Source organism: Alexandromys fortis, unplaced genomic scaffold, assembly GCF_014885135.2.
Source record: "Alexandromys fortis isolate MF-2015 unplaced genomic scaffold, M_Fortis_MF-2015_v1.1 scaffold_47, whole genome shotgun sequence".
Classification (NCBI taxonomy): Eukaryota; Metazoa; Chordata; class Mammalia; order Rodentia; family Cricetidae; genus Alexandromys; species Alexandromys fortis.
Window position 1 is genome coordinate 9,202,688 of NW_026067957.1, and position 7,208 is coordinate 9,209,895.

The following is a 7,208-nucleotide window of genomic DNA, read 5'->3' on the forward strand; positions in this document are numbered from 1 at the left end:
GAGCTTTTGAAGTTGAACTAAATGCTTCTTTGCATTATGATATAGGCACAAGTCTACAGGGTATGAGGAAATGGAATACGGAGGTGTGATTGAGAATGGCGCCATAGGCTAATATGTCTGAATACTTGGTCCCCAGTTGTCAGAACTGTGTGAAAAGATTAGGAGATACGGCCTTGCTAGAGGAGATGTGTCACTGGGGGAGGATTTTGAGGTTTCAAAAGTCCACATCATTTCCCACTTAGCTCTCTCTGACTTGTACTTGCGGATGGAAGTGTAAGCTCTCAGCTCCTGCTCCAGAACCATGCCACCCTGTCTGTTGCCCTGATTTTTGTCATGATGATGTAGGACTTACCTTCTAGAACTGCAAGTCCCAAATTAATTACTCTTCTTTAAGTTGCTTGAACCATGGAGTTTTTTCACACAAATAGAAAAGTAACTGTGACAGTAGTTTTAATATGCAGCTCAGTATCTTTCAGTGCTTGTGTATACACAGTAAAGATAGATACACGGTAAAGACGGAAACACAGTAAGGACAGATTCATGGTAAATACTTCTACATAATAAAGACTGATGCACAGTAAAGACTTATACATAGTAAAGATGGACACATAGTAAAGACTTATTCCTAATAAAAATTTACACATAATAAATACTTCTACATAGTAAAGACTGATACATAGTATACATATAAATCGTTACTATGTGTCAGTCATTACTATGTATTATACATAGAAATGGAAATGTGTTGTAGGAGCCCCCTTGTTGGTTCATGGCTGCCCAGACTTGAAATAACCACACAGAAACTATATTAATAAAATCACTGCTTGACCTATTAGCTCTAACTTCTTATTGACTAGTTCTTACATCTTAATTTAACCTGTTTTTATTAATCTGTGTATTGCCATGTGACTGGAGGTTCCAGCTTGTCTGTTCCCAGCAGTGGCTACATGGCATCTCTCTGACTTCACCTTCTTCCTCACATCATTCAGTTTAGTTTTCCCTGCCTACCTCTATTTTGCCCTGCCAGGCCCAAGACATATTCTTTATTAACCAATGTTATTCACAGTATACAGAGGGGAATTCAATATCAGAAATGAAATTATAGAAGATAAAACTCACAAGCTACCCATTACTGAATGAAACAATAAAGTCACAATTATAGCATTTTTATAAAGAATAGTTGAAAATGTACTCTGTATTTATAAATTATAGTGAGAACCTAGAAAGCTATGTGGGAAAATGAGACACAGAGGAAAAAAGGCAAGTGAATCATTGATCAAAGATTTAAGAAGATACTACAAGTTGTACATGTGTGTGATTACTAATCCACTGCAGCCACCTCCTTTTTTGGCTTCTGGCCCTGCCTGTGTGAGCATGCATTGCAGAATAGGTAGGTCTTTGGTGAATCAGCAGCTGTGGATCCACTACTACTCTTGGTGGTGAAGGAAAATCCAGGGGAGAAGGGGAGACTGAGAACAAAAGTGCTACATATTTGAAAGTCTTAGGGTGGGATGTTTCTGGGAGCAGTTTAAGATTAAGAGGCAGATCCTACTTAGTAAACTAGTGAAAATCTATTATGATAGGGTTTGTCAGTGAAGCAGGGTTTGTTGAATCAATTCTGATTTGAAGGCCACCAATCTATAAAACAGATACCCTGCACTGCTGGAAATGAAGACTGAAGATACAGATCTGGCCCAGAGGCAGATAGAAGTATTTACTAATAAGAGAGTCTATCAATTTACTCTAGAATATTGGGATAGACCCAGAATACATGCTCAACTATAAAGATGCTCTGGCTGTAAAAGCCCCTCCTCCAAACACACTTCCATTTTTTGGGAACTTTGCCTCTTGGTGCAGACTCAGGGTCCTCCTCTTTCCTGCTGCCCATCTGAGCCTTTCTACTACTAACTTATCTCCATTATTTGTGTTATTGACCTGCAGAAACACTATCTACCTGGGACTCCACAGCCACCACCCCGACTTTGGATCCAGAGTGAACAACAACAACAAAAGAATAGAACACCCATGCAACAAAGACAAGGCAAGATATGTACAAAAAGAAACAATATAAACATAATAACTACAGATGCCTAGATCCCATGCAAAAAGAAAACATGAATAGCTAAAACATTATGTTTACTCCAGAAGCCACCAACTGTATTAAATTGGGCACAGAGAAAAACTATTAGGCTGAAGCACAAGAGAAGGACTTCAGAATTACAATTATGAATATGTTCAAGGATCTTGTGGTAGTTTGGATGTAATTGGTCCCCATAAGTTCATAGGGAATAACACTATTAGGAGGTATGGCTTTGTTGGAGGAAATGTGTAACTGTGTAGGTGGACTTTGAAGTCTAATATATGTTCAAGCTAATCCCAGTGAGACAGACCACTTCCTGTTACTTGCAGGATCAAGACATAGTAGCTCCTTCTCTAGCACCATATCTCCCTGCATGTGCCATGTTCTCTGCCATGGTGATAATTTACTAAATCTCTGGAACTGTAAGTTCCCACCTCAACTTTTCTATTGTAAGAGTTGCTATGGCTATAGTGTATTTTTCACAGCAACAGAACCCTCAGACAGACCTTAAAGCGTATATGAATAAATGCCTTAATGAAGACTGTGAAAACACAAACAATTTAGTAAATAACAATGCCAGGGACTCGAACAATAGCCCAGTGATTAAGGACACTGGCTGATCTTTAGAAGACAAGTGTTCAATCCCCCTCACCCACATGGCACCCACATGTAACTTCAGTTCAAAATAATCCATATCACCAGGCATGTGCTGCACATATCTCTACATGGAGGCAGAATACCCATACAATAAAATAAATTCATCTTGGAAAAATAATGAAAACATTACAAGACATGGAAATAGAATTTAAAAATAAAGAAAACCACTAAAGAAAAACAGAAAAAAAAGTGGAAATAAAAAAAACTTAGAATAAAAACAAAAACGTCAGAGATGAGCCTCACTCGAAGACATGGAAGAGAGAATTTCAGGCCTTGAAGACAAAGTAAAAGAAATATATATTTTGGGCAAAGAAAATGTTAAATCTAAAAACAAACAAACAAACAAATTCCAGGCACAAAATATCTAGAAAATCTGGGACACTATGAAAAGACCAAAATTATGAATAATAGGTATAAAAACACAGAAAAATAGTTTTAACAAAAATCATTGAATAAAACATTTCCATTCCAAAAAAAAATATACTTATGAGAGTACAAGAAGTCTATAGAACAGCAAATAGACAGGATCAGAAAAGAAATTCCCCACAATAGTAATCAAAACACTGACTATATAGAACTAAGGAAGGAAACAAAATAGCTACACGGGAAAAAGACCAGGTGACACACAAAGACCATGAGAACAAACCAAGTCACACACAAAAACAGGCCATGAGCATAACACCCAAATTCTCAGTGAAGACTCTGGAAGCCAGACAGGCATCAACACGTATCATACAGGCTTTGACAGATCACAAATACTAGTAAACAAAACTGTCAGTCATAACCAATGGATTAAAAATTCCACTCCATAACGAAATTTAAGCAAGTTCTATAAGCCAATCCAGCTTTAGAGGTGATACTAGAAGGAAAACTTCAGTCTGAAGAGGTTAACTGCACCCAAAGGACACAGTGAATAAATAATCCAGGAATAGTAAATCAAAAGAGGTGGAGAAACACCCACAACACAACCACAAAATAAAAAGAATCAATAAAAACTGTTCACTGATAACTATGTTAATTATCTCAATCCCCCAATAAAAAGACAGACTAACAAACTCGATGAGAAATCAGGGTCTAATTTCTGCTGCATCTTAAAAACACACCTCAATATCAATGATAGTCATCACTTCAGAATAAAAGGGTAGAAAAGGGATTTCCAAACGAATGGACTCAAGAAGCAAACAGGTGATAGCTGTTCTTTTAATGGAAAGTAGATTCTTATTATACAATATATCTCAACCACAGTTTCTCCATGCTCCTACTCCTCCTACCTCCCACCTCCCTTCTCCTTCATATCCACTTTCCATTTCCTCTTCGGCGAAGAATAGCCCTCCAAGAGACAACAGCCAAATAAGGCAAAACAAGGTATAACAAGACAGGCAAAAGCCCTCACATTGGGACTGGACAAGGCAACCCAAAAGGCAAAAGAGTCAGAGATACAGCTGCTCCCACTATTAGGAATCCCACATAACACCAAACCAATGGTCATAATCTTACACAGGGGACCTAGTGCAGACCCATTCAGGCCCGGTGCTTGCCACATCTGTGTCTGGGAGCCCAAGTGAGCCCTGCTGAGTTGTTTCAGTGGGCCATGTTCTCTCAAGGGTTTCCATCCCTTCTTCTGCAGAGTTCCCCAGTCTCTGAGGGAAGAGACTTGATAGAAACCTCCAGTTTAGATCTGCATAATACCTGGCTGTGGATTTCTGCACCAGCTCCCATCTGCTGCCAGAACTGGATAACTGCATAGGTGGTCGAGGGATCCATGTGTATAGCAGAATGTCATTAGGAACATTTTATTAAGTTACTCTCTCTTTCTTTTTTTGCCAGTTGTGTTTGGTTCTGCCCTAAGCCTCTGAGCTATCCAGCTTCCAGTTTCTGACCATCCAGCAGTTGTAGGAAATGGACTTCCTCTCATGGCATGGGCCTCAAATTAAACAAAACATTGGTTGGCCACTCCTACATATTCTGCACTACCATTGCCCCAGCACCTCTAGCAGGCAGGACAGGTTATAAGTGTGTGTGTGAGAGGGGGGGTTGTGGCTGGGTTTATGGACAGGTTTTTCTTTCTGTAGCCTGCAGAGCACCTTCTCATGCCAAAGAGAATAGAATGGGTAAAGGCCTCATGCCCCCACCAGCTCAACCTCTTTGCTTTCAATGAGCTGATAGGACATTGTCCTTTGCAGTAGGGCCCACTATCTGTTTTCAGAGGATGACTTCCTGTCCTAGCATCAGTCTGAGTTATTTAAAAAAACTACACAGGACCAGACACTCAACTGAATGTAACCCAGCCCATTACTGGAAGCTTTGACTGGCTACAGAAGATGGCCAGTTCAGACTCTATCCTCTGTTACTAGGAGTCCTCACTAGGGTCACCCTCACAGAATCCTGGTGGTTTCCATGGCAATAGGTTTCCACGTCAACCCTCCAAACTAACAGAATATCTATGTGTATAGTGGAATATAACCCTCCCCATTCCAGCTGTCTCTCCCTACACTCTATCCCTTCATCCCCCTGACAACTTCATCCCTCTTGCTTCCATTCTCACGCACTTGCAGTCCAGCCACATAATCTATTCTATTTCTCCCTCCCAGGGAGATCCATGCTTCCCTCCCATAACCCTCTTCTTTAGCTAACCTCTCTTTGTCTGTGGATTGTAGAATGATTATCATTTACTTAACAGCTAATATCCACTTATAAGTGAATACATACCATGTTTGTCTTTCTAGGTCTGGGTTACTTTATTCAGGATGATTTTTTTCGAGCTCCACCCATTTGCCTGCAAATTTCATGATCTCATTTTTTGAAACAGTTGAGTAATACTCCATTGTGTGTTTTCTTTATCCATTCTTCATTTTAGAGCCATCTAGGTTGTTTCCAGTTTCTGACTATTATGAATAAAACTTCAATAAACATAGATAAGCCACTGTCTTTGTAGTAGAATGGAGCATCCTTTGGTTATATGCCCAAGAGTGGTATAGCTGGATCTCTAGATAGATCGATTCACAGTTTTGTGTAGAAACACCATATTGATTTCCATAGTGGCTGTACAGGTTTATACTCCTGCCTGCAATGGAGGAGTGTTGCCTTTGCTCAACATCCACCCCAGCATGAGCTGTCACTTATGTTACTGATCTTAACCAATTCTGAAAGGTGTAATATGGGATCTCAGAGCCATTTTGATTTCTTTAGCCATTTAAACATTTCTTTAAGTGTTTCTCAGTCATTTGAGGTTCCTCTGTTGAGAATTCTGTTTAGATATGAATACGACTTTATAAATGGATTATTTGGTTTTTAAATCTAGTTTCTTGAGTTCTTTATATGGTATTAATAGTAGACCATTATCAGATGTGGAGTTGGCAAAAGACTTTTCCTATTTCTTAGGTTGCCTCTTTGTCCAATTGATGATGTCTTTGGCCTTTCAGAAGCTTTTCAGTTTCATGAGGACCCATTTATTAATTCGTAATTTCATGCTTATGCTATTGGTATTCTGAACAGAAAGTTGTCTTTTGTTCCAATGTGTTTATGTTCTATTCTATCAGGCTTAGTATGTCTGGTTTTATGTTAAGGTAATTGATCCACTTGGACTTGAGTTTTATGCAGGGTGATAGATACGGATCTATTTGTATTCTTCAGCATGCAGACATACAGTTTGATAAGCATTGTTTGTTGAAGATGATGCTTTGTTTTTTCCAGAATGTATTTCTGTTTTTTTTTAAATCAAAATCAGATATCTATAGGTGTGGAATAATTTGGAGAGTGTTAGTATTAACTATTCTTTGAAAGTCTGGGAGAATTTTGTATTGGAACGGTCTAGACTTCGTTTTTTTTTTTTTTGTGGGGACTTTTAATGACTGCTTCTATTTCATTAGGGGTTATAAATTTATTTAAATTGCTTATCTGATCTTTTTTTAATTTTTGTAAGTGGTATCTATCTAGAAATTTCTTGATTCCCCTGGGCAACCATCCCCACAGCATCAGAGGCCCACAGAGACACAGGCTCCATCTGCACCAACTGAAGGAAGAGATGAACAACTGGTCCCCTAGCTGGACTGCCAGGTCTGGAGCACATCCTGTGCCCCTCCCCCATCTATCACAGCCCTGGCAGCCAGTCAGCAGGTAAGAATTCTGTGCTCAGACAGCTCCACCACCACTGCCTCCCATTGAACCCTGTAACCTACAAGTCCACTCAATCTCCCAAACACATGGAACCCATCATCCTCCCCCCGAAACATCCCCACCACATCGGAGGCCAATGGAGGCAAGACACCACCTGCACTGACAGAAGAGGTAAGTGACTGGTCTCATGGCTGGACAGACCTGTCTCTGGGCCCCAGCTGTGCCCCTTTCCTACGCATTGCAGCCCCAGCCACTGGTCAGCAAGCAAGACTCCTGCGGCCAGGCTGCTCCACTACCCCTGCCTCCCATTGGATCCCGTAACCTCCAAGTCCCACTCTGCCCCCAAACCCATGGA